The sequence below is a fragment of the Petromyzon marinus genome, unplaced genomic scaffold (genome assembly GCF_048934315.1).
Source record: "Petromyzon marinus isolate PM22_M1 ecotype Great Lakes invasive population unplaced genomic scaffold, UKy_Petmar_22M1.pri1.0 PM_Scaffold_1, whole genome shotgun sequence".
In the NCBI taxonomy this organism is placed as follows: domain Eukaryota; kingdom Metazoa; phylum Chordata; class Hyperoartia; order Petromyzontiformes; family Petromyzontidae; genus Petromyzon; species Petromyzon marinus.
The window spans coordinates 2,668,349-2,679,374 of NW_027423057.1; the positions used below are offsets into that span (position 1 = coordinate 2,668,349).

Here is an 11,026-nt window from a genome sequence, read left to right on the forward strand (position 1 = left end):
TGTCTATCGTGGCCTGCTGACGTGGGTACTACCATACACCGCAGTTACCCTTTTTTACCAGCAGCCAGCGCTATGCCACTACACATACTCTATCAATATTTTTTCCCCACATACCGGATTTATGGTGAATATTTTTCAAGTGTAAACTAATTTTCCATGATAAACAACTAATAATACACGTAGTATAATAGACAAATATATCAATAATATGGCAGTCCTCGACTTACGAACGCATTTAGTTCCTGAGGCCCATTCATAAGTCGGAACGGTTCGTAAGTCGGAATACAATAATGTGCGATATTTAAATTCCAATATTGTCAGTGTTATAAAATGTGTTAAGGTTCAACAAAAGAGTTAAACTCGTAAATAAGAAATCATGTACATTTGCATTAACACTAAAAATATAGTGTATCGTAAGTAATACATAAAATGTAGTAAAAATATTTTTTTTTCACTCACCGCTTTTAAATCACAAGCGTGCTCACCGCTACACTTCCGATCCGCACAAAGATCCACCGTGTAGCTGTAATAGGCTGTTGGGGCACGTGCTGTTAGCGATAGCCTATGAAAGCCAGCACGGCATGCGAGGGGTTGTGTGCCAGCACCACACCCAGCTGCATTTGTGTCCCGAGTGGTGATGTTTATACAGCGCGCTAGGTGCTCATTTGAGGCCGAGTTGACCTACGGGAGGCCCAGGAATGGTTCAGATAATCGTCACTGGTGTTGGCCGTGAGTTGGAATTGAACTTGGGTCGGTGGGTTTGTAGCGTAGCGCGTGAACTGCAACACTACCGCTCCCCACACAATCACTTTCACATATACGCACATGTGCGCGTGCACGAGGCTGACTCATGACATCTTGTGGAGGATCGCAGCACTGAACAAAATAGTTCTGTGGTTCAGTTTGGAAGTGCAAGTTCGCGTTTTAAAGTCAATGGTATCCAAAAATTAATACATTTCATAGAAACAGATTCGGAACTCGGGTATCCGTAAGTCGGGTCTCCGTAAGTATGGTGTTCCTAAGTCGAGGACTGTATGTATACACTTATTTTTCACACTGATGGTTGTACAGAATGGATGCGCACTAGGTTACTGAGCATTCTCTGTTTAAGGACTGTACCACGTTACGATCCACCATCCCACCTCTAGTAGAAGTACCTACGACTATTAGACCATCTGCTCCCCTCTGCTACATGCATCTCCATCCCCTCCCTCTTTTTGGTTGGGAAGCGATCTTAATCTATTATTTTAATCCAGATTTTGAGTTAATTAATTCCTAAAAAATGTTTAACATAAAACTTTCGTGACTGCAGGAATTCATATTCTTGATTCTTTCGGTAAAGTCACGTACTTTTTTTTAATAATATAAAAAACCCACGACGTTTCGATTGCAACACAAGCGGTCTTCATCATGCTTTTATAGGCGTTATCTTGGTTTGTATTGATGGTGGTTGCCCATCCAAGCATTTGAAGTTCAACCATGCTTTTCTTCCAAGATCTGAGATGATTGGATGCATTTCGGTTTATTTGGTCAAAGGTGGTCTATGGACATCTGTGTAAAAGAGCTTCGTAGGTCATTACATTACTCAATTATAAATAAAGATCCTGGTTGTGTGTGTTATTATACCTGTATGTTCTGCAATAACCTCACGCAGTCGTTAAAATGGTTTCCTGTGTCCCTCTGCCGCCATTTGCCCGTGGCCCACGCAGCTCATTGACAGGAATTGGCAACTGGAATCTCTGCAGGCAGAGATTCAGTGGTATCAACGTGTAGTGGCGGAGCTGCACGCTGAGCTGGCGCCCTACCGCGACAACGAGCAGAGTGCACACTCGGAGCAGCAGCATCTGCAGAGCGAGGTGGAGGTGAGTGCATAGCACTCGCGCATCGCACACACACACACACGTATATAATTTGCGTTTAACGTAAATAATAGATTCATGCACACACGATTCAGTGTATTATGATAATGATGAGCTGGTCTAACCATCACGTTAAGCCGTCATGGTCCCCGTTTACAAATACAGACAATTTCATTATTGCTGGACACAGTGATAACGATGAGAATGATTTAGCACCTTTCTGTACACCGGGGCATCTCAGAGCGCTTTACATCACATCTCATCTCAACACGTGTGAAAGGGCACCCCCAATGACAGATGTCCCTGTGGGCACAAGGTGACTCAGCACCTGGTGTGCAATTGGCATTTGTCTGCCAGTAGGGGGTGCTGATTGTTGTGTGTAATCCCAGTTGAGCTGGTAGAAGTACTGAGTTGTGTGTAGTGTCTAATGGGTCACTATGTCCACAGCTTGTCACGGTTGAGGAGGAAGAGGACATCTCTGGCTGCTCACTGGAGCCCGGCATTCAAGAAGCCTCCCAAGACCTGCCCCCCCAGGCCTCGAACACCCTCTGAGCATCTCACAGCCCCCCACACTTCCAGCACCACCCACCCCCACCAGCACCTCCCCTTCCTTACAAGGCATCGCGTTTTAATAATAAATATTTGTATCTAATACTATCGCCTCGTCTCAATTCTTTTGAGTGTTTGGGACACGCGAGTGGCTCACATTTATAATGCTAAGGGCTGTCTACATCCACAGTGTGGCTGTTGCGGAGCTTCTAGAAACCAAATGTGAGGCAGAGTTCTGTGTCCCTTGGGTAATGCCAGCCCTCCAAGGGGTTTGCACTGAGTTTGAGTTGGGGGCGACAAGCACAAGGTTGTGGAGGTGGTGATGGTGGTGGAAATTTAGGAGGATGGCAAGGAGGAGATGCCCATCAATAAACTAGTTGGCCACGGTGAAGCCAGCAACCATAGTCGTTCCTACGTCCCCTGATGTGAGCGGCAGTGCTGGAGGGCAGTTCCACGGTCTCAGACGGACGTGGATACTCATTACCATAATCGCACAGTTATCTTACCTTGGGCAAAGTATTTAAACCAAGAGATTCAGATAGAAATCATCTGTGTGAATAATGTAATTTCTAAAGCAATAATTACCTTCTATATTATATCCCATATAAATATATAAAATTAAGATGATGCTGAAATTGTGATGTTTGCCTAATATGTGGAACTGCCCTACATGTAGTGCCAAACACTGACGCTCTGAAAAATATTTCTGCAGCAAATCTGTAGCCCTATCCCTAACTCCAAGCCTGAATAGACTATGGAATATATGAAAACTCAATGTCCAATTCACAAATTCGGAGGCATCATCACAGCGATGCACCAACTCTACTTCTTACACAATGATCTGGCTCAACCACCTCAATCCAATATAGTTGTTGCTCTACATAAACGTCGACCATACGAAGAACATGACTCCAACCCCTGTTCGTCCCCTTGTGCTAATTCATTGCTCAAGACAATGCGTTTCCATGTAGTTCTCCCCTCTTCGGGTTTTGAGAGATCCTTCTTCCCATGATGTGTCCCCAGGTTGTGTACGTCACAGATGGCAACTCTTATCCTCGTACATGGACGGTCACGTTGCGTCCCTTGTCTCCTCCCATCACCCATCACTTGCCATCCCTCCCCCCCCACCCCAATGTAATCACTCAAAACCAACTGTGATTGACTGCAGCAGTGTTTTTAACAGACACCAGTCGTGTTACGGCTATTGGTGTTGTTATCGTTTATTGTAATAAACGCATTGCCTCCAGGAGAAGTCTCGCTCTACGTTCATACCCACAACACAGGCGCAAAATACATTACAGAAGTTATGTTAAGCAGCGGCAAAGTTTGAGTGATAGCTCATCTGACACTGACTCCTCTCACAACGACCAACTTTCCGAATACTCATTCAGTAGTAAGACTCTTAAATTGATGGAGAAAGCTCTCGTCAGAATCCCCTATTTTGATCCACACAATAGGAACAGAGACATACACTCATATCACAACAGTCGAAGTGGAGGCAATGATCAGAGGTCTGAGGAAGTTGGACGAGAAAAACAAGTGCTGTAAAGAAGGTTACATGAATATTCTATACCATGGGTAAAGTCGCTACCATACAAAGTTAGGAACTATTTAAAAAAAACTCAGCCTAACAGTGATTACGAAGTTTGGAGAATATTCAACACTGAGGGGTTTAATGCTGCCAAATTTATGACCCAGTGAGTAAACGAGGAGTGTATTACGCAGGTGATGTTGATCAATACCACGAAGGTGACAAAATGTTCAAGATTGTTTTTTTATCCTTGAGTCCAGAGATTACAGAAATTGTGGGTATGGTTTTGGACCCAGAGACGGCCTCCTTACACCACATACAGAATAGGGTTCACACGGCATGGCTATATAGAATTAGGAGCCATAATTCGGACAAATCACAGGGAGAGAGATAATGCACCCCGCCATCTAGAGGGAAGTAAAAATCACGTGAGCAGCTACAGCACCTCACACCAAGCCCCACAATACAGAGTTAGTTCATAGTTAATTTATTTGGTATAGCCCTGTGAGCCATTCGCTCTTGAATCGGGTGCAACCGCAACAAACAAAAAAACATGAACAAGAAAACATCTTAAAGTGATCATGTGACTGTGCAAACAGAAAATACAGGAAAAAAATATCAAAATATTCCTGAAATAGCACCGTTCACCAACGCTGTGTGCAAAAATCCCAGTGGGATGCAAGTCAAATAACAACAACAACAACAACCACAAGACAACTAAGATTAAAGCCATCAGTCTAACTCCGTACTACAATAAACAAAAACATGGCCAAAACAAAAAAACTTTTCGAAATCACCAAAATAAAAGCCATAAATCCAATGTAACAGTGATCATAGCGACTGTGACCGAATTTTTAACAATAAACTACATAAATAAATTATAACACCAAAATCTAGAGCCATATTTTAGGCTACTGAATAGCAGTGGCAGCTAGGGATGTACAACTCCTCTAGAGCAGTTTTGAGTGAAGATCTCATAGGTAGTGATTCAAGTTGCAGTTTATTGCAATAGCATTCCAGACCCTGGGGGCATCAATAGCAAAGGCCTTTCCTCCAGTTTTTGTACGGCAATATGGAATGTGAAGCTGGTAAATGAGCGAAGACCTGAGGTCAAATTTGTTCTTTGAAACAGAGAGGAGATCCAGTAGGTAGTCTGCGGAATTTTTTTTTCAGAGAGTAGCAAGCACCCACGAACTACCAACATAATTACACGCAGAGATGGCAAGGTAACAATCCAGCGAGAGAGTGGCACACCAATCCGAGGCAACCACAGCGCACAAAGACAGGTAATTATTGGAATTTCAGGGTGTGGAAGCCAAGAGCGGAATCATACCAGCACCCCATGCCATGACAAATTCAAGGTTAAACACAATCTGCCCATTCCCCCTTCGATACCCCCACCCGGCTATACCAGGAGGGAGTAGAGAAACAGGAAAGGAAACAAAAAGGACTCAACTCAGATACAAAATGTGGCACAAACACGTGGTGAATCACCCACATGAATTGAGAATGAGCTGCCAGTGAGAGCACTGCCCACTGAATTACTGAAAAATAGTTTTTCATCCAAAGGCCGATGCCTGCATTCCTCAGGGCGTGTCCCTGTAGCACGTTCCTCTGCCCCATCCCTCGTACAATCATGCAAATCCGCGAGACAATGGGCGACTTTTCCAATTACCTGGCGATTAGGTTTTACTCCCCCTCCCTGCGGTTTATCATCTCCTGTCGGATGTAGATCGGAGTGCTGAAATGGGGGAAGGGAAGATTCACAATGGATCGGGAATTATGTTGAAACCCAGCACACCCAAAAGCACAAAAGGGGGGAGGACCCAACGGGGCACGGAATCGAATCGACTCCTCGAGTTAAATGTACGGATCAATGAGTGGTGGCCCACTTTACTCCAGTGACCCGGGTGCTGCTGCGGGGTCCACTTTCTGCCCCGCCTCCTTCCCCCCCCCCTTCTCTCTCCCCCCTACTGCCGAGGCCTATATAACCTCGTGCCACGGCAGATCTCTCGCCTACTTCAGCAGTTTTTTCTTGCTGTGGTTGTCCCACCTGATGGGAGGGACTTGATCACATCAGCCGCGTCACAGGAAGTAAGATGTGGGGATGGCTGTCATTTTTAAAGGGGTCTGAGTAATTGACCATACACAAGGAATCGGTTATAATCAACTTGGTAATCGAATCGTTCCAGCTTTAGTACTCGCGCATATAATACACTAGCTGTACTACCCAGCTTCTCCTGGGACTTGGATCCACCACGCCCGGCCGCCTTTGTCTCCCCAGTGGCGATGTTTACACACCACAGGAGTTACTCGTTTTGAGGCTGAGTCGACGTAGGGGAGGCCCAGGACCGGTTAAAATAATCGTCACTGGTAGTGGCCGTGAGCGAAAATCGAACTCGTGTTGCCGGATTCGTAGCGCAGCGCGCTAACCACTACACGACAATGCGTTACGCTTCCACATGTGCGGGTCACGTGATAGATTTGACGTCACAGCTCACTTTCCGTACAAAAAATAAATGCATTATTGAGCTCCCCCCCCCCCACACACAAAAAGTGTATTTTCATAACTTTTGCATGGTGTAGAGTCTGGAAAGTACCCACATGGTAAATTTCAAGTGTGTTGCATGTCGGGAAGTACGCTAAACATTTTGAACAGACACATATTTACAACTTTTATATATGGAGATAACACAAAATAATCATTACCACATTTGCGTTCGTTTGAGCATTCAGTGTCTCAAACCGACGCTGGTGAACTGCCAGATATTTGCAGGCAAGGATGCTCTCTGTTAGTTACAGGTCCTAGTTCTATGCAAAACTGTGGAATACTTCACAAAAAGTCATCATGAGCTTTGCAGAGCTGAAAACCATTCTGACGTTTGCTCGTGTTGAACCAATGCTGCTGAAATAAAAATCACGGCCAGAAAGGCCGTAGGCTTTCACGACCAATATTATTCATAATAAACGTTTTTGGGTTAGATCGCATTACTCATAAATGTGTCGTTTCCCTCCACTACCCGACACGGCCAATCAGTAAAAAATGTGTCACATTGACAAAAGAGAAATAGATCACTCCTTCAGCCCACCGGTGTGTTGAAGAGTGAATCCACAACATTTACAATCTTTGAGTACGACGTTTCGCTGGTAATTACATCCAGCATCATCGGGCAATTTGCCAGAAAGGTGAAGCCCTCACTTCCTCCCGGTCTTAAAAAACCGGGAGCACCGTCACCATCGCAGCATGACACATGTGTGCCCGTTGAAACGTGCAGCCCTCGATCGCAATAGAACCGATAATAATTATTGTTGGTACAACTTTCTTACTCATGAAAGCTCTGCGAAGTTTCAATATAATAACTGGCTTACATCGTGGATATGAGTAACAAAATTAACACGCAAACGATGATTCCCCTCCTTCACATATCTGTCTTTCCACTTAAAAAATACAAGTATTTGTACACATCCCATTAGCCACACGGCTTTCCTTCTGGGAGTGCACCATTTCAGCAGTATTGGTTGTACATAAACCAAACTCTGGTCCGTTTTTTATATTCATCAGCACGCTCCAGCTCACTTGAAGCAATGCTGGTGAACTGCCAGCTGTTATAGGTTAGGGCCCGCTCTGTGAGATATAGGTTCTCGAAGGTTGTTGTATATGTAGGTTATGAAAATTTGATGAAAATAATGAAAATTTGATTAAATTTGAAATTTAAATAATTTATCTGAATTAATTGGTGTAATTATGTGCATAAACTATGCTAATTCGAGAGATAATCGAAATTAATTTATGCGAGTGGGCGTGGTTATGATGCAGGTCGTTATGATAATTAGGTCCAGCTTCGGTGACAAAGGTTGGTTATTAATTGGAACAACGCAATTAATCGTATGCAGTTGTGCAGGTATTGCGAGCGTGAATGAGAGAGAGTAGACTCGACTTGTTATTTAATTCCGTATTTTCAATAAGGATACAATTATCTTCGATTTAACGCTTATTGATTATGTGCTGGATTAGTGATTAGTGTGCTTATGATAGGTAACCGAGATTCAGATCTCATTCGCAGAACAATTCTATGCAGAATCACGGAAAGAATCACACACAACTCTTCTGCTTTAATCAATTTTATTTTCTAGCTAAACTTAAATTTTTGGATAATATGAGAACTCTCAACTTCGGAATTTCAACACAGCATTAACATGGTACACATCACAATTGCGTTGTTTCACTTAGATAATGGCACCTGTGGTTAATTCCCGACGCGTAACGCAATGTTGTTGTTGAGAGAGAGTGATTAAAACATGCAAACTATTCTATATTTAAATTGTTACACAACACGGCATTCGGTCATTGATCATATGCGACCCTTAATGCAGATTCTTGTCACGTTGTTAACAGTAGGACGATTGATTATTATGCAACGCTGTTCATATGGAAAGACACTCAAACCATTATTATTCCTAAAGGCACAAATATGCGTTCATAGATTCGTCTTGTTCATTCATGGATACCAGCAAGATTATGCAATAGAAAAAAAACGAACCACTCAAATACCATGAACTGTGATATGGTTGCTGAGGTGAATGAGAACATGTGGGGGCACCGCGCTACAGACACATGCGCGAAACTTTCCGCAATACGCTTTTATGCTTCGTTGCAATAACGAGCAACAATTATTCTTCAAACATTGAGGGCCTTGTGGCTCTATGGCCACAAATCCTTTCATGACTCCGACCACTTCCCACCCTCCCTTTTTCCCACAGCCAGATGAAAGCGACAATATTTATTTTTCAATTATTATTAACGTGGTTGAGATGACTTACACATATACCCAGCTGGAATCTGTTTTTTTACATTTATTGCCATAAACTTCACCTTAATCAGCACTAACTTGACGATTGCCTCTCTTTTGCATTGACTCCGTGACATCACGACCGTTTCCAAGGTCGGCCAACATCAAAGCGAGCAGCTCCCATAGGAAAGTGGGCCAAGTGGCACAGTTTAAGGGGCCTGCGTGGCCCACTTGGGGCAGGCGTCGCCCACTGAGGCTGCCGTGGGCATCCAGGCTGGGCCTAGATACCTGGTTGACAAACTGGATTGTTACATTGGCTTCTCTCTTGTGCATGTGTGCGCCCACTCTCAGGTGTCTGCAGGACACCTTCATGGAAGTGGACGCGAGCACCGTCCCACCCATGGACATGACTGATCGCAAACGGTTTGGGGCGCGTCCGCGCGTCACCAATGATACCGCTCATCTCCCCTTCCGTTCTGCCCCTGCCACTCGCTCCCCCCTCTTGCTTCATCACTGTTGCCGCTCCGGCCCTGGCTACGATCTCCAAAAACCATGGTCGCCTACCATCATCGTTTCCGTCGACAAACTGCTGGATGGATTCCACAGGAGGCGTTTGTGCAGCGAGCGGGAGTCCACCTGGGATTACTGGCGATCTCTGCACACGTCCCACCAACCCTTTCCTCAATTGTTGATTGTTTTAACCCCAGTCAGGGGGGAAGAGGACAAGATAAGAAATAATTGTACTTGAAACTTGCGTCCTCAAACACACTAACACCTAGTACCCTGGTTGTTATTTCCCCCCACCCTTATAAACGTGACATAACAGGATGTTGCCATGATGTAATGCTTGGTACACAATATAGAAGTCGCCGGTTCGATTTATCGTGGCCATTTTAATCAATGTGGACTTTTCTTAAATCCCTCCGGCTTCTGTCCACACAACCGGTACGAATGAGTGGATAAACAATTGGGAGAACTCAAACATCCCCAAGAAGTGCCTCATCGTGGATCAAACCATCAAGAAGCTCGCTGGCCCCCCACCACCGCAAGCAGTGGGGGGCCACCGTACACCGAATCCAACCTGGCCATGGCACGAGCAATTGCCTCCACAAATGGAAAACAAAAGCATCACCAAAATGCCATGGCGGGGCACCGCAACGGTGAAAAACGCACAAACGCATCAGGAAGCTCTCTTCACCTGCTGGAGGCCTGCATTACCATTAAGAGGCTATGGTCTTGGATTATTCTTCGTGTTATTTAGGGTCCCTGACTCTGTTCACGACCATTAAAGACCATGATGGTGGGCAGGCCCACGTAACGCTGCATGGCCGGGTGTCAGAGCCATTTCCTCATGTTTACTGTGGGGTGTGATGGGGATGTCCTCTGGCCCCGACACTATTTCAAGTATTCTTGATCGCAGTCTTACGAGATATAATTCCCGGTTGTGGCCAAAATCAGTGATGAATTATATTCTAATCGACAGTATGCCTCCCCTAAGTCGACTTAACCTTAAATTAGTATCAGGTGTGGTTGGTAAACATCACCACTGGAGAGACAAAGGTGGCTGAGTGTGTTTCTGGAAACAAATCCCCACCATGACAAGTTTGCCTCTGAATGCCAGTTTCTTGGCCCAAGCCACTGTATAAAGTCCAGCAAATATGCATCCGACACAAGATCCTAACCTTTTATATAGTCATATTCATAGCCAGTGTAATGTCATCATTTTTTTTACTCAAAATTATTCACCTCAATTTTGGTTCACACGACGAACAAATAATGCTACTCAGCTGATTCGGCGTGAGACCTCTGCTGACTGCATAAGTACGGAAACTTCTCCACTTTCTCTACGACTGCCCCATCACTCATACAAAGATCCCCCTAGACTGACGGTGATGTCACGTCGACCCACGCGGCACAGCAATCTCACGCGGCACAGCAGCCTCACGCAGCAGCCTCACGCGACACAGCAGCCTCACTCGGCACAGCAGCCTCACACAGCAGCCTCACGCAGCAGCCTCACGCGACACAGCAGCCTCACACAGCAGCCTCACACGCGGCGCAGCAGCCTAACGCACAAGCCGCACGTGGCACAGTAGCCTCATGCAGAAGCTGCACGTGGCACAGCAGGCATGAAGGAAGCTGTGGAACAACTCGAGGAGCTGCATGGTCTCGTCTGGCAACCCTGGTCAGCTGGTTCAGAACTGGAGGAGAAGCAGCTGTTGTGAATCCCTGCAACAGCTGTTCCTGTGAGCTGCCCCTCACTACAGAGAGCTCCATGGAGAGCATGGCGATGATCA

At 45.2% G+C, this 11,026-nt stretch overlaps 1 long non-coding RNA gene across 1 annotated transcript; it reads left to right on the forward strand.

Annotated features, from left to right (window-relative positions):
- Positions 1–1,217: 1,217 nt before the first annotated feature.
- On the forward strand, positions 1,218–2,511 carry LOC142922540 (uncharacterized). Its single transcript, XR_012940145.1, has 2 exons — positions 1,218–1,862; positions 2,307–2,511. It is a non-coding gene; the product is annotated as an uncharacterized LOC142922540 (long non-coding RNA).
- Positions 2,512–11,026: the final 8,515 nt, after the last annotated feature.